At 41.3% G+C, this 17,297-nt stretch overlaps 1 protein-coding gene across 8 annotated transcripts in view; it reads left to right on the top strand.

Annotated features, from left to right (window-relative positions):
• The window catches only part of SETD4 (SET domain containing 4), a 434,330-nt gene that overhangs the window by 341,808 nt on the left and 75,225 nt on the right, over positions 1 to 17,297 (top strand). The window contains exon 17 of one of the 8 annotated variants that reach the window (XR_014294481.1): positions 4,843 to 4,857. The exons of the other annotated variants lie outside the window; for them this stretch is intronic. The gene's annotated coding sequence lies outside the window, so the exon portion shown is untranslated. Of the gene's footprint in view, positions 1 to 4,842; positions 4,858 to 17,297 lie in introns of those variants that run through there. 8 annotated transcript variants of the gene reach the window in all.

Raw genomic sequence — 17,297 nt, 5'->3', positions numbered from 1 at the left:
TCAGTGACATTGGAAGAGCCCTTGGTGACTCAGCGTGTGTCTAGGTGTTTTTAAAGCATCTCCGCCCTTCTCCTCCCAGAGTTTTCTCTAGGTTCTGGTTGGGAGGACACGTGTCATCTGGAGAAGCACATTGAGTTCTCAGGAAAATGCAATTTTTCACAAGATGGAGGGAGTTGTGGTAAATGTGTGTCTGCCTTTTGCTCGTGGAATTTTGCCAAATCTGAGCGAATTCTGAGACTTGTGGGTTGGAAAAGACTTCGTTTCTGTAAGTCAACTTGCTTCACCCTCTGCCACCAGTGTGGGACATGAACCTTTAATTATGTCCAACAATTCGTTGCAGGCTTTGCTCGGGCTGTCGTAGACACTTTTCCTTAGAGATTTGGTCACAGTGCTTATGAAAGTCTTAAGCTGTACTTCTAATCAGCAAGTTCACTGAACTGTGGACAAAAAGAGAACCCCTCCTCCCCCATTGACCCCCATAGGCCATTGACCTCTGACTCAGGTTCTGTTGACCCATTGGCTGCCAGTGCCACCCCCCGCCCACTTGCCTCCCCTTACCCCACCATCTAAGTCTCCTGGCTCTCAATTTTGGCTTCTCACCCAACAGTCTCTTTGTCTTTTCCCTCTGCTTGGCAATTTCATGAACGACTTTCAGGGCCCGGACAAAATTAATTGCATTTCTATCTCTCGTGTATTTCCCCCTCCCATGTTTGTGACTGTATAAAGAAAAATAATCTCTCTTTATGTAGACTATGACATTGACTAATCTCTCAAATGAGGAGAGAGGGGGCAAAAGGATTCATTGGCCAAGTTTCCAACTGTCACAAAAGAAAGTGAACCAAATTAGTTATTATAAAAATAGTCCCTCAATGCCACCCACGGTGTCTAGGAATTCTCTGGATCCGTTCTCATGCATTTTCAGGACCAACAGAAAGTCCATGAAATTGGGGTTTTCATCTCCTTTTCCTCCATTATCATGGATAACTGAAAATAAGCTTTGTAATATTTTCCTTAGAAAAGTGTCTTAGCCACTCAGGAACATTTTCTCAGCAGTCCAAGTCAGAAAATCAACAATCCATATCCACATAGTAGCTGAGAAGAGGCCCATGGTTCATGTTGTTGTAAAGGATTATCAACAACCAAGTGGTACCTTAAGATGTTCATCATAGTGTTATTTATAATAACAATACATTATGAAGACTTATATTTCCAGCAATAAGCCAATGTTATTATCAACCACATAACAGACATGTAACTGTGAAAAGTCGTGTTTTCAAAGTACACTAAATCAATGGGAATATGCTTACACTATCTAAAGGGAAAAAGGTAGAATATACTGTTTATACTATTTAATTCCAATTTAGAAAGAAGATCATTTCTGGTTAATGGAATTATGAGTGGTTTTAATTTCATTTTTACAACTTTTCATAATTTCTAAAATGTTTTTAATGCAGAACATTGTTTTATACTGATATACAGAATTAGATACTATGTCTAATTGGCTTTGCTTGTTTTGTTTTATTTGGGAAGTTTCCTCCATTCTGAATTTTTATTTGAAAGCTCTTAGAAGAAGAAAGGGTAAAGGGTAGGAAGAAAGAGGAGGGAAGAATGATTATTTCTGTATTTTGTCTTTAAATTTTTGTGCTATTTATTTTCAGTGAACACTGTAGTGTTTCTTAAACACTGTATTTTCCCTGGAGTTTTGATACCAGCAGAGGATAAAGACATTGAGATACCAACTTGTTAGGAAAAAATTATGCTGACTCACATGTTCTAAAGAGACGTTGGATTTATGTTGCTACATTAAAGATGTCTTTGAGTAGTGGCATTACTATATACATGATCTCTGATACAATAAAATTTGGCAAAGTCAAGATATTTGAGAGATATTTTTGAGGCAACATTAAGTCTTATCTTCTGGGCCCTTGAAAGTTATGAATGTCTAGAATCTGATGTTTGATAAGAAATATCCCTACTATACATAATTAAAAAGGGATATCTAAAGAGACTGATGGATGAAATAAAATATTCAGAATAAATAGGACATCACTGAATAGCAAGGAGGGGGCTTGTCAACCCTGGACAAGCACCTCTGTCTTTTTACCACTGCTCTTCCTGGATGCCTGTAGTCAGCTAAGCCCCTATTTCCCTGACGTAAATTCATGAAAGTTTTGTGACATAACAAAGAAGGTGTGGTGGGGACCAGAGTGAGAGCCCAGTCTAAGCACTCAGAAACAATGCTGTGCCTAGGTCAAGGCCGTGTCAGTATCCTAGGGCTTTGCTTATTTCAGGCCAAAGTTCAGGTGAGTCAGAGAAAGTTCTCGAGCCTCTGGCCATCACTGGACGCTGCTTCTTTTGTTTAGTTGTTGAGGGAGACCCTGGCCCAGAAGACTCAGGATTGATTGCTCTTGAAAGCACAAGGAATCAAAATGTGATTTCCTGACCCCAGAAGACGTGTGTGGTTGTAGGTTCTCTGTGTGGGGCAAGGTCAGCATGCCATGCTGCATACGTGGGGAGGGACCAAAATTCTTCTCTCTTCTTTGCTCCAATCTAACCCAGTCTTCTGTGATCTTTCCGACAACATGCCAACTGTTCACCAAGGGACTCATTTTTCTCCTGGTCACACAGGAGACCACATTCCATGCCTCCTCATTCTCCACCAGCTAGATGTGGTCCAAGGAGGACTCCAAGGACCAGAGGATGGTGGAATCGCCAGGAGAAAGGGGCCAGGGTCTCTGAGTCACCTTGTGGAAGGCTGCTGCTAACTGCCTGATCAGACTGTGGTCAGACGAGTGGAACATAAACCTTTATTAGATTAAGCTGCTGAGATTTAGGATTGTTTGCTATAGTGGTTAGACTGTCTGACCAATACAAGGTGGTTGCCAAATCTGACTTTGCAATGGCCAGGATGCCCTCCTTGTTCTGTGCCTCAACTTCCTCATCTTTAAAATGGGAAACTCATAGTACTTACATCGTAAGGATGTGGCAAAGTACAGAACTGTGCCTCATCCTCAGTGAAATGTCACCACTACCATGACTAGTACTACTACTATGGCAAGTACTATCAATACTATTACCTGAAGTAAGTGGTTGTTTATTTCAAGAAGGACTACCATTGTGGAAGCACCCTAAATGTCCACTGACAGAAGGATGGATAAAGAAGATGTGGTATATATATAATGGAATATTACTCAGCCATAAAAAAGGATGAAATAATGCTATTTGCAGCAACATGGATGGACCTAGAGATGATCATACTGAGTGAAGTAAGTCAGACAGAGAAAGACAAATGTCATATGATATCACTTATATGTGGAATCTAAAATAAGATACAAATGAACTTATTTATAAAACAGAAGTAGACTCACAGACATAGAAAACAAACATATGGTTACCAAAGGGGAAAGCAGAGGGGAGGGATGAATTGAGAATTTGGGCTTAGCAGATACACACTACTATATATAAAATAGACAAACAACAAGGACCTACTGTATAGCATAGGGAACTATATTCAATATCTTGTAATAACCTATAATGGAAAAGAATCTGAAAAAGAATATATATATATATTTCTCTATCTATCTATCTAGCATCATCTATCTCTAACTGAATCACTTTGCTGTACACCTGAAACATTGTAAATCAACTATACTTCAAAAAAAAAAAGTAAAAAAGAGAAAAGAAAGGCTACCATGGACCTCATGCTTCTTGAGAGGGGAAAATAGGTTTCTTGATGCAAACCCATGTGAATTACTATCCAAACTAACAAAACAAACCTTAGATTAAGTCACTCAGGGATTATGCACATGGAACTGGTACATTACCTCTTGTTATGGAACTGGATGCCACCTAATGATTCACAATGGGTTTCGAGGGGAGAGATCATTTTGGGTTATGAGAAAATTGTTGAAGAGTTCATAGAGAAGCAATTAGTTATTCAATCTTTCTAGTTTATTTGGAAGTGGTGATCTCAATACACAATGAGCTTGGCCTTAGAAACTTAATTGCAGCCATAGAGGAAATTTGGTTTTTCAGTAGAGGTTTGCTTTGTGAAACTCAGGTGATGGGATTTTATTATTTATTTATTTACTTAACATCTTTATTGGAGTATAATTGCTTTACAATGGTGTGTTAGTTTCTGCTTTATAACAAAGTGAATCAGCTATACATATATATATATATATATATATATATATATATATATATATATATATCCCCATATCTCCTCCCTCTTACGTCTCCCCCCCACCCTCCCTATAGGTGATGGGATTTTGAACAAAGACAGTGTGACATCATAGTGACATCCTAAGCAATCGATTAGGATAATTAGAACTGTTTCAACTGGTTAGCAGGTAAAGACTGATGTCTGAGTGCTAGGAGAGGGTAGTTGAGAAGTCTAGTGGTGTCATTACAAATGTAGGCTATGGAGTCACACCACCAGGGTTCAAATTTGGCAATTTACCAGCTGTGTTACCCTGGGCAAGTTATGTAGTCTCTCTGGGCTTTTGTTTCTTCATTTGTAAATTGGAAATAATTATAATACCTCTCCTATAAGATTATGAGGAATAAATGAGTTAATACATTTAAAAATCTTAGAATAGAATGATACTAATTATAATAATAATTATTATTATTACCATTATAAAACATTGTTTAGTACCTTTGTCTGGAACATAGCCATCTATTTCAAAAGTGTTAAAAGTTTTACAACACTGAACTTCAGTGAATTGTATTTGCCTGATTCAGTGGATATTTCAGCAGTGGAAGGAAAGTCTTCAGTGCCAAGATGATGCTGTGCACCATTTGCACCAAGATGCTCATTCTGATACTTTTTGTTTGTAGATACTTTTGCACCAACCCGAATGCTTTTGAAGGCTATTAACTGATGAGGAGGACTGGAGAGAATAGAATGAGCCTGGTGGGCAGAAGCACATTTAAGGTGTTGATGCATCTCTGAAGATGGAAAGAAGCTGTCATCTTCCCATCTTGCAGAGAAGTATTTTCTAGGAAATTAATTTTTTAATTCTTCTTTGCTTTTGTCTCTCCATTCTTCAATCTCCTTCAAAACATAATTTCAAACCATAAGATATACATATATTTATATATATATACATTTAAAGTTTCTGTTTGGAAATAATTTCAAAGTTCCAGGAAGACTGCAACAAGAATATTTTCAAAGAACAACAAATATTCTTTGCCTAGGTTCACCTGTTGTGAACATTTTACTCCATTTGCTTTCTCATTTGTACTCTCTTTCTATACATATATGTATATGCAGACACACAAAGTATTATTTCTGAACATTTGTAAGTAAGTTACATATATCATGACTTGTCATCCTTAAATACTTCAGTGTATATTTCTTAAGAACAAGGATAATTATTCTCTTCCATAACCACAGACCACTTATCAACTTCAGTAAATTTAACATCAATATCATACATTTATTTAATATGCCATCCATATTCCAATTTTATCCAAATAATATATCCTTTATGATGTTTTTTCCTTCAATACAGCAACTAGTCCAAGGTTGCATTTAGGTGTGTGCCTGTTTAGTTTCCACAAGACATGTTTTAAATAAGACTGAACAGTTTAAGCACTAAAAGGTTAGCCTTACTTTATTGCTCTTGAAAACAGAAGCAAACCACAAAAAGGAAGCCTTGGCTGACCATCTTACTACCTCTGTTGGAGTTCTGGCCTTTTAAATGGTCAAAAGGCAGCAAGGTTCCATGAAGCCTGTTCTGAATCCAAACAAATCTACATGAGAAGGTCATTCTTCTTCCATCTTCCCATGTGAAGTGTAGCTATTAATTACACTAAGTGACAAAGATTCTTCTTGTTGCTTATGGACACAAGGATGAATCTTTGTTACTGACTGCAAATAATAGTCTGGTGGTGATCAACAGTCAGGCCAGGAAAACGTGCTCCAAGCCACACAATGGCATATGGCACCTTCTTCTGCATCAACCCAAGGGGCTGCAGGGAACAGAGTGGGTATTATTTGGTCAAGTTCCTCCTATAAAAATACGACCTCCATCCTTTTTGCTTGTTCAGTTCTGGCACTGGAACAACCTGTCTCTTTACATTAGTTCAGTTCTGTAGAGAAATGGTCATTTAGAAGGAAATACTTGGAAAATCCAGGCATGAATCCATTTTTAAAGTCATAACTGAATGATTGCTTTCTTATTGTGCTCCATGGGGCTGGAAAAATCATTCCTTTCTGTACATATTTTTCTTTTTTGCTTTGTATTTTTATTCTGCTGAAAACACACATATGTGCCAGAAATGAAAACATTTTCAAAGGGCAAGTTTCAAGGACTCCTAAAAATAGGACCTGTTGCCAAATATACATTTCCCGAATATGTAAATGACTGAGAAGGAGCACAATGAAAAGCATATGCTATTCAAATTTTCTTTAGAAAAACAAGAACTAGAAGGCTTGACTTTTAGCCCTGAAACTCTCTAAACTAGTGGTTTCCAGTTAAGTTTTATCCTAAGTCTTCAGACACCATTCTTTCCATATTTGACATTTTTTTAATCAAAACTGAGAAAAAGCTACTAAGAAGAATTTTATTCTCCAAATGGGCAAATGTTATTTCATTACACCAGTCTGTGGCTTGACATGAAGTTTACAAGTAATTACCAAGGCTAAAAAAGGTAGAAAACACTCAGAACATCTGGGTCACTAGCGATTGCTTCCTAGACCCAAGGATGAATCAATGAGTTGGACAGTAAATGCAAATTTATTGAGGTAAGAAGCTTTTAATTTCTTGCCTTCTGTGGTCTGCAATCAGGAATAACCTCAAGCTCTTTCTGGAAAAAAAAAAGGCAGAGCTTAAATACATTAATTAAAATCAAAGATGTCAATGGTGAGAGGGATTTGCTTAGGATTCTGTGCCTGCTATACTTAAAGCCGTGCCTTGTAATTTAGAAGAATTATTATTTGTTATAAAAAATCTCACTGGTGAGTTACTATCTCAACTGCCTTATTATTTTCTGAAAAAAATTTTTTTATCAACAACGAATCACCACATAATTATTATATGTCGCCTTGTCAAAGATCCACAAACCTGAGTTGCCGTGTCCTTCCTGGGAAGGCTCTCATGGGGCTGGCATACCTCTGAGTTTTCTGGAGCTTTTCTCTCCTTCCTTTGGGGCTGTGGAGATAGTGCTGGTCCACAAAATACAACTGAAGGTCTAGACCTTTTACCCTTGGAATTATCTTGCTTTCTCAGCTCTGATTACAATTTGCCTTCCATATCTTAATATTTCCATGATAGAGCATGGAAAAAAAAACTTAGAAAAGGTTTCACCTTTGCTGTTAAAAAGTTATGACCTTTGCTCACATTGGCCAGAGAAAGTGGCTTATAGCACCATTTAACATGAATTATTAACTCCCAGATTAATAATTTATTAGAAACCTAACGGCCCTTGGTAGTGCCAGATCACACTATTGAAAGAAAAATGAAGAAAACAACATAGCTCTAATTATAACAGTTTGTTGGCCGTACTTGGAATAAGTAATGGCCTTTAGATTTTCTAAAGGATTTTTAAAAAAAGACCCTCTCATACCACCTGGCTGCAAAGTCAGACAAATTAACTAATAATTCCTATAATGACTGGTGTAGATGTGGATTTTTAAAAAATCTCTTTAACAAATACGTATATATAGCTTCCTTTGTGTCAACTTCTATTTGAAGCACTTGCACATCCTAATTCATTTAATCCTTCTAACAACATCTGCATTGGACCCTGTTACTATCATCCACATGTGCCTGGAACTGTGCCCAGAGTCACAGTGAAACCGAATCCCGCCTCTGTACCCTGACACCAAAATAAATCTCAGAGACAGAGTTTTGGGTGAAGTAGAAAAGAATAGCTTTATTGCTTTGTCAGGCGAAGGGGACCACAGCGGGCTTATGCCCTCGAAACTGTGTTTCCCGACCTGGAGGGAGTCGTGAGGAGTTTTATAGTAATTGTGCAAAGAGGGCATGATCAGCTCATTGATATTCTTCTGATTGGTTGGTGGTGAGCTAAGTGGGAGTCAGCACCATCAACCATCTGCTTCCAGCCGGTCTGGGGTCTATGTGCTTGTGGGCAGCATACCATTAACTTTTCCCACCTGATGGGGGTTTCAGTATCTGCAAAACGACTCAAAGATATTGTGTGTATCCCATGATGGGGAACCAGGACTCGGCCCTAAGGCTGCACTATATTTTGTTTTTTTGAACTGTTCCTCCCTTGTCTCACATCCCCACTCTTCCCTGATTAGCAACTGCTTGAACCTGCTGGTTGGAACTCAGGGAAGGTCATGGAGGCTGAATGAAGGCTAATTCCTGTAATCAAGAAATGGTGGACACAGAAAGGCTTTTGTGCCCAGGAGCCTCACAGGGTCCTGCTTGGTATCAACAGATACATGATAACTGGGTGTATTCATTTGTATATAGGGCTACCGTGACAAAGAACCACAGCTGAGTGGCTGAAACAACAGAAGTGGATTGCCTCACAATTCTGGAGGCCAGAATTTCAAGATCAAGTCAGTTGGCTTCTTCTGAGGCTGTGAGGGAGAGTCTGATTCAGGTCTCTCTCTGAGTGTCTGGTGGTTTGCTGGCCATCTTTGGTGTTCCTGGGCTTGTAGAATCATCACCCAGATCTCTGCCTTCATCTTCACCAGGCGTTTTCCCTGTATGTATGTCTATGTGTCCACATTTCTCCTTGATACCAGTCATATTGTGTTGAGGCCCACCCTAGCGACCTCATTTTAACTTGTTTATCTCTGTAAAGACCCGATCTCCAAATTAGGTGACATTCTGAGGTGTTGGGGGCTTAGGACTGCAAACTAGGAATTTTGGGAGGCAGGGAGTGGGCACAATTCAACTCATGACACTGGTAGAGCTGGAACTCAAACCCAGGCAATCTGGTATGGGCCTAAGCACTTAATACCATGCTAAGCTGCCTCCCACTTTTTTTTTTCTTTTGGTCTGTTTGAATACAAAAGCTCATAAAGGCAAGTTCAATTTAGAGCATCTTATTGATTGCATTCAAAAATTGTGCTTAGCATGTAGTGGCTCTTGTGGGCAATGTCTTCTTGAGCTCAGGCTGGGATCTGGTTAATTTAGGGGATCAGACTTGTTTATAGCTCTAGTCCCTTTAAATTCTCTTCAAGCTCCAAGCCCCACTGTGTTTTGAAATCTAAAAAATTCTTTCTGCTCATTCTGTTTGACTCTGGAGTACGTGTTTTCTTAAATCCACATTTTAGAGGCATTTTAAGAGGGAGAAGCCTAAATACTTCCTTTTTTCCTTCCAAATTCCTGTTCTTGGAGCCATGATTAGATAATAGAGCACCTCTCTACCTTGCAAATCTATGTGACCTCATCATATCCTGAAATAGAGAGAAACCAAAAGGCCCACAACTTCTGATTCTTTGGCCTTTCAACTTGACAAGGAAGCAAAGCTTGAAATCCCCTGCTCCTTAATGGAGGACAGAAAAGAAAAAAGGGGGAGAAAAAAAGAGAACCAGGAAACGTTAAAGAGCAGAGAAAATAATTTTGCAAATAAAATAAAAATAGGTTTGGGATTTAGGAAATTGTGCTTTGTTTCATCAAATGCCCCCTTTCAAAGGAGAAAAGGGAGAGGTCGTACATGGCTATTCTCTGATGAAACCCTTCTTATCACTTCATTCCCCTCACCACCTAGCTCACTCTGACAGCCGTCTGTGAGATTCATTGTCAAGATCAGAATCCCAAGGACATATGGTACATTTGGCTCCCTGCCTCAATATTTTTAGGATTTTCTCCTTTCTTTCTTTTTGTTTCTTGTGAGTGCAGACTTACTAGCATTTTAGTGCAGTTTCTGTGTCAGACCACTTGTTTTTCTTCTCTTTTGAAACAAAGGCTGTCATGAAATCATGCAGGAGGGTGCCAGGTAGATGACAGGAATTCATTTCTGTTTTGCTTGAATAAATTGTCCACCCCTGTTAACGTGTTTACCAATTTGCTCTGTTCTGAAGGAGTCATTTCTAAATTGACTATAAAGAGGACCAGAGGCACAGAGAAGTCATTTCAGAGGGTGGAATGCGTTCAGAGAGAAGAGAAGCAAAGGTCAGGGCTTTGTGCTCCTGCTGTGTTTTTAAAAGAGGGACATCAGACTTGTTTAGGAATTTCTGATTCAGGCATTGGAATGACTGGCCTAGAAGTTTGATCAGGCTCCTGCTTCCCTCATTCTTTCAGGAGCTTTTCTTCCTTGGGAGCCCCAACAAATGTCAGTTCATACAGAAACTAGCAGACTGGTAGAAAAGGGCCATCATCCTCTGCTTTTCCCTGTATCCATGTTCACTGTAATATGACTCAAGGGGTAGAGTCAGAGTCAGTTTCTCTTACCTTTGAATCTGGGCTGCCCTGTGACTTGCTTTAACAAATAGAACACAGCAGAAGTGAGGTGGGACATTTCTAAGCTTAGCACAAGAGCTCATCCATGGCTGTTCTTTCTTTGGTCCTTGTCTAGATTCCCTGTGAATAAGACCAGAGTAGTCTGTTGGAGGATGAACAACCACATGGAACCAAGGTAGGATGTTTCAGCAGAGACCATCCCAAACCAGCCAGTCCCTGGCTGTCTCAGCAGCTAAGCACACATGCATGATGAGCGCAGGCAAAATCAGAGGAACCATCCAACTAAGCCCAGCCTAAATTGTTAACCTAAGGAATCATGAGCTAAATAAATGGCTGTTGTTTTTATTCGTTAAGTAAATTTAATTTTATGGTTTTTTGTTCACTTTTGTTGCTCATAACCCTTTGAGAGTCTCAATGAATATTTATGTATACAGAAAACCTAGCATTGTTGGTGTCACTTCTTCTACTCATGGCAGAGCGATCATTGCTAGTGGAGACTATCATAAGTCTGTCCTTGATGTCACATTTAGGCTTCCTTCTTTGTAGTGACAGATACAAGATGCAATATTTTTGTCCTTTACTTTGGATGGGATGTCCCAGACCCCTAAAATTTTACTGATATAGCAAGTCCTGAATCTTCATAGGGTTTATCTCTCACCCCCTGGAGCACATGTGTCTTACTAAGGCCTCCAGTGTACTAGGTGCTTCTTGTCCATCTGGCCAGACTAGAATTATGCTATAGATGTGATGTTCTGTGGGATGCCCAGATGTCCAGATCTCTTCAGACTGCATTACGACAGAGGGCAGAAGAGCTAACACAGGCCTTGGGCAAAACGGTAAAGGCATATTTTTGTTCTTTCAATTTGAATGCAAACAGTTTCTGATTTTCTTTTCTGATAGAGTTAGTGAGGAACACCTTCACTTCATCAAATCCATGGCTACATAGCATGTACCTGAGACCTATTAATCTCCCCAGCAAAGACACCACGTCTGGTATGACAGCAACACCTGGGGCTCCTACTTAGTTGAGCTTGAGTAGAGTCCGCTGCCATCCTCCAGGACCTATCTGGTTCCTTCAGGGGCCAGACTGGTGAATTAAGAGGAGACAGGAAGGGGCCACTACCCCTGTATCCTTTAGATCATTGAGGGTGAAGATAATTTCTATTCTCCTCCCCTGGTATGTGATATATATTTTTTGATTTAATATTATATTTGGGCAGGGTGGGAGGTGGCAGTTTCAGAAGTTTCCACTTGGCTTTCCCCACTATGATCATTCTTATCCCATAGGTCAAGAACTCAATGTAACTTGGTTGCTCTGACTACCAATATGTCTATCCCAATTGTACTTTTGAACGTGAGGCAAATCATTGCCAGGTGGGTCTGTAGAACTGGTGGATACCCTCTCGGTTGCATGTTGGTCAGATGCCCTTATTCCTGGGCCCCATATGCTCGCATTTTCACAGAAGAGCCATGATAATGCTTCCGTTCTCCAGCTATCAGTGTAAGCTGAGACCTTGTGTGCGATATTCCTAGACATATTTGAGTGTTTCTCTTGCCCAGTGTACAGTTACCTGAGTAAATGGCTGAGGTCCCTTTGGATCAAGACTGGGGGCATTATTACCATGTTCATTTGCCATATGTTACAGGGTCTGTCCTGGGGGCTCCATCTCCTCTTTAATCAATGAGTTATTGTCTGAAAACTGGCTCAGGTCTGGAAACTATGAAAAAGACCATGACCCTTAATGGGGGCAACTCCCTTTAGTCTCCTTGTCATGCATCCTTGGTTCTTTTACAGGCACAAGGTGAGCAGTGCCCTTGCCAGCTGCTCATCTATTTTGCCCTAGGGATGCCTTGCTAGTCATTACAATACCTGCATCCACCTGGCTTTTGATGGTTAAACATGGTTATGCTCTGCTTCCTAGTCTCTCCTCTTTGGGGTCTTATCATCCCCATTGGTCTGGTGAGACTATTTCTCTAGCAGCCTCTCCTATCATCAACTCTGGCCTAAAGAAGAGGAACTACTCTGAACTTCCCAAGTGCTGCTAGTGACCCATCACCAGCTCATCCTGTTGTTTTGTAAGTGGCCTATCATCTAGGCTTTCCCATTGAATATGGGTTTTCTGGTGGGTTTCCTGGTCTTCCATGATCTGTCCTCTCCAGCATGCTCACCCAGAGGAGCTGTTTGATCCCAGGAATTCTGGCATTTGAACTCAGTAAGTTGGTCATACATTTTACGTGCTTTGAGGTGCCATCCTAGTAGCTAGTTTGCACAGCTCCTGGGGTCCTTGCTAAAGAAGGTTAAACTCTAAGCAAGGCCAGTCTGCTCTGCCAAGGTCAGGGTCCTGGTTGAGAAGGAGTGAGACCTTCACATCTGGATGCAGGACAGCGACTAGGAAGAAGAAAAGGAAGCATCCAGGGTGCAGTTTAAGGAGGTATGCACTCTTAGGTCCATGAAAGAGCAGGGAGTGAGTGGCTTCTGAAATTTTGCACCTTTTTGATCTCTCAAAAGTCTTGAATCTCCAGATTCCCCTGCACCCCCTGAGTCTACAGAAGTAGCCTATCCCTCCTATGAAGAGCTAGCACTTCCCTTATGCTTGGAGGCAGTGCAGAGTCCTCACCCCTGCAAGATAACCTGAGCCCCCTCCCCTCCTGATCCCTAGGTCTATAAATAGGTTTCATCCTGGCACACCCCAGCTGAGGATGTGCTAAACCAGATAATTGAGGAAAATAGCTGCAAGACTTAAGCAGCAAGGACCAGCAAGACCCGTGGAATATACATGGATCTGGTTCTGAGGGTTCTGGGTTGTGGAGCTTGGAATATAAGGTTGGATAAGGGAGAGTTTAAAGATATGGGAGTACTCTCCCAAGATCAAACTCCCTGGCAAGGATTCCAGGATATTGTGCAAACTTGCTAAGAAGGGCATCTGGGCAGTGCATCACTGTTCTACCGCTTCCTGTGCAGGATCTCTCCCGAAAATTGATTGGTAAATGGACTGGGATGAAGATCTATGGAAAAAGGAATCTGATTCCTAGAATTTGGAGAATGCAAAGTCTATAATTAAGACTTTAAATCTGATATTGTTACCCCATCCCTGGTGCTTGCTCTACTCATATTAATGACTTGTTTATTGGCCCTACAAACAGATGGTATCCTTACGGTGTTGTCTGTATTTACTTTCTCATTTCTTGACTCTTCCTTCACATATTATTCCACTGAGCTCTGACATTGCCCTTATTCAGGTCCTCTTTCTGTTCAAAAACCCAGTGGACACTTTTCAGTCCCAACTGAAATGAAAACCCTATTTTTGTAACAACTGTCATTGGAATTTCTCATAGGAAGGAATTTGTCTTTGCTTGGTATAGTTGGCAGAATTATGCCCTCCCTCTGCCATAGATATCCACATCCTAAGCCCAGAACCTGTGAATATGTCATATTACATGGCAAAAGGGAATGAAGATCACAGTTGGAATTAAGGTTACTAATCAGCTGATCATGAGCTGGGGAGATAATCCTGGATTATCTGAGTGGGTCCAATGTGATCACATGGGAAGAAGGAGGTCAGAGTCAAAGAGAGTGATTGGGAGGTGTGTACTGCTGTCTTTGAAAATGGAAGAAGGGGCCACAAGCCAAGGATTGCAGGCAGTCACTGGAGCTGGAGAAGGCAAGGAAACAGATTCTCTCCTAGAGCCTCCAGAATGAAGGCAGCCCTGCTGACAACATGACTTTAGCCCGGTGAGACCCATTTCAGACTTCTGGCTTCCAGAATTATAAGATAGTAAATTTGTGTTGTTTTAAGTCACTGAGTTTGTGGTAACCTGTTATAGCAGCCATAGGAAACTATGACTTTGAGACAGTTTGGGGCAGAGAATGAGGAAGAATGGTGAATGTTTGCAGGCCAGAAGAAGAAGCCTTTGTCTGGGGAGAAGGAGAGAGGAGCAAAGGCGAGGAGGATGGCACCAGCCAGATGAACCCACTGACTAGTCCAGTGGGCTGGACCCACTGACTAGTTCAGTCTTGGTCTTCATTGCCATCCTGATGATATCCATCTTTGGTGACCACTCTCTTCTCTACTCACTCTTTTTCTCCTTGGCTTCGTGTCATGCCACACCTGCAGGAGGAGACATCATATCAGAACTTGGCCAAGTTCATTCCCTGGTAAATCCAGGGGTCTTCTTGGACCTTCCCTAGTCTAACTAGAATGACCCAGCTCTGTGTGACCAAAGACCCCTCTGCCACTGCATTTGTATGGGATTTCCTCCTGTCTCTGACTTCCACACCCTGCTATGGGCTCCTTGAGATGGGTCTTCATCATTTAGGCTTCCAGCTTTTACCACAGTGCCTGCACATGGCAGATGCTGAGGAATTCTTTGTCAAATGAATAAACTGATGAAGGGATGGATGGATGGAATCTGAATTCAACCATAAAAAGGGCTGATAAAGGATTTGGGTCCAGGACTTAAGGTTGATAGGTGGGCAGTTGGTGTTCACAGGTGCCATGATCAGGGTCCGTTATGAGGGAGCCTTTTCTGAAACCAGCATCTGTCCCCATAGGCTGTCCCTATGGTTCAAGGTGTCAACTTGAAGCACAGCTTCCAACCGAGTGAGGGGACTTCTGCTGGAAACTCTAGACCTTCTGTGGTGCAGAGATGGGGCTGGGCTGGGAAACTGTGCTGTATATAGGAGAGGGACAAGAAATCCAGTGTGGTTGCTGGTCACCTTTTACCAAAAACCAATTTCTCTTTGGAATCTGAGGCAACTTATTTGAGCTATGTTAGAGGTTGAATTGAGTACCCTAAAATCCATATGTTAAGTCCTAACCTTTAAGACCTCAGAATGTGACATTGTTTGGAGATTGAGTCTTTACAGAGGTCATCGGTGTTAAAATGACAGCATTTGGGTGGGCCCTAATCCAGTGTGACTGGTGTCCTGATTAAAAGGGGAAATTTGGACATAGCAACAGACAGTGAGAGAGGGAAGATACCTAGCTATGAAGACATAGGAGACGATGACCATCTACAAGCCAAGAGGAGAAGCCTGAAGCAGATCCTTCCCTCCAGGCCCTCAGAAGGACCCCACATTCTGACCCCTTGAATTTAGACTTCTCGCCTACAGAACTGTGAGACAATACATTTTTGTTGTTTTAACCACTCAGGCTGTGTGGTACCTTGTTATGACAGCTGTAGCAAACTAATATAAGCCAGATAGCCAAACATATGTATTCACTTCCAGAAACTTGTGCTCATTCATAGAAATGCTGAGGGTCTCAATCACAAATCCTAAATGAGAAAGTGGGTCCTCTTGTCCCCTTTCTGTTTATGATTGAGGTTAAGAATCAAAGATCCTGCCATTTTGGGTTGTGCTTATAGCACCAGGGCCAAGAGGAAACCATGAAAATACAGCAGCCCCACCAGGGTGGGAGGTGGAAGGTCAGGGAAGAGCGACCTATTACAGTGTCGACTTTCTGAGAAGAGGAACTAAATGTTCATAATCTTATTTTCTCCAAAGACAGGTAATGATTATAGGGCCTCAACTTCTGGAAAATAAGATGCTCCTGTGAATGACTACAAAGATAAACAAAGTTAAAGAACAGGTTATAAATGGGGCCGATGCTTGGACCATGACTCTGATACAGGTTGTGTCTCTAACTAGATTCCCCCAGCTCTGCCCTCCCCCATTTGTATGACTTCCTCATATTCCCAGCATCGCTCAGCTTCAGCAGCTCTGAAAGGCAGAACCTAGGAAAGGAAATGAAGAGGTTTTCTTCTCTTTGTTTCTGAAACATTTTGGAAAGACATCTTAATGAAAGGAAGTTTACAAAATGCATTCTTACAAGTGATGATGTTCCCCTCCCTTCTGTGAAATGATTTCATTTACTTAATAGAGACTTTTTTTTTTTAATGCCTGATGCTGACCTGACCTAGGGAGCTTGACCTGACGGTGGCTTACAGTGCTGCCATCTCACTGTGACCCTTATTTAGGGAGAGTCATTCTGTTCAAAGTGTCGAAAGGGAAGTTCATTTCCATTCATGAAAACTCCCAATTCATCTCCTTTGGTAAATGCACTGGAGACGAATAACAGTGTCTTAATGAAGGCTATAGATGGATAATTGCACTGGGAAAAACCAAATTGTAAATGTGAGATGTTAGGAGGCTAGATGTGTCTTCACAGAAGGTGTCTTATGTCTCCTGGGTACAGTTGTGGGGACCACGGGATGGGGCAGAAGGAAAGATGGGAGTGAGCCAAAGTGTATGCAACGGGGAAAGAGAGGCAGCTCTGGTCGATTTGTAGGGGACGAAGATCATAGGCTGGGTGCCCCCGCATTCTAGACAGGATAAGTCACACTGCAGAGCAATGGCGTTAAGAAAAGTCAAGTTACAACAAGTAGTAATGGTGGCCTGAAGGGAAGGGAGCAAGCAACCAGTGCCAGGAGCCATAGCTCACATTTCCAAAGCACTGGTTTAAACTCACCTGTGCAGGTGATGATGTGAAGAGATCTGATAGAAGGGGAGTTTCCACTCCTAGCCCCTAAGAACAGGGAAGCCAGTTTATCTTTACATGTTTAGAATGATAAAGTACATATTTCTGAGTGATGTGACATTTGGAAAGGGACAAGAAGTGAGGGTGGACACAGATTTTCTGCCTCACCCACCAGATGGATGGCTCCATACAGGAGTCAGTCTGTGCTTACAGGTTATAAGACGACCTATGGTCAGTGAGATCAACTGGAATTCTCCCTGAAAGACAGGAAGGGCTAACAACTTGTGGAAAGTGCTCAACTGGAACTCTAGAGGTCAACCTGTTTCTCTGGATTGTTTATCCATTCACCATAGTGTGTTGGAAAAGTCACCGAACCTCTCTGTGTTTCACTTTACTTATTCACAGTAAATGAAATAATATTCACTCC

This window comes from Mesoplodon mirus (assembly GCF_964341445.2).
Source record: "Mesoplodon mirus genome assembly, chromosome: 6".
Taxonomy (NCBI): Eukaryota; Metazoa; Chordata; class Mammalia; order Artiodactyla; family Ziphiidae; genus Mesoplodon; species Mesoplodon mirus.
The sequence above is the reverse complement of the archived record's forward strand: the minus strand, read 5'-3'. Positions and strand labels throughout refer to the sequence as shown.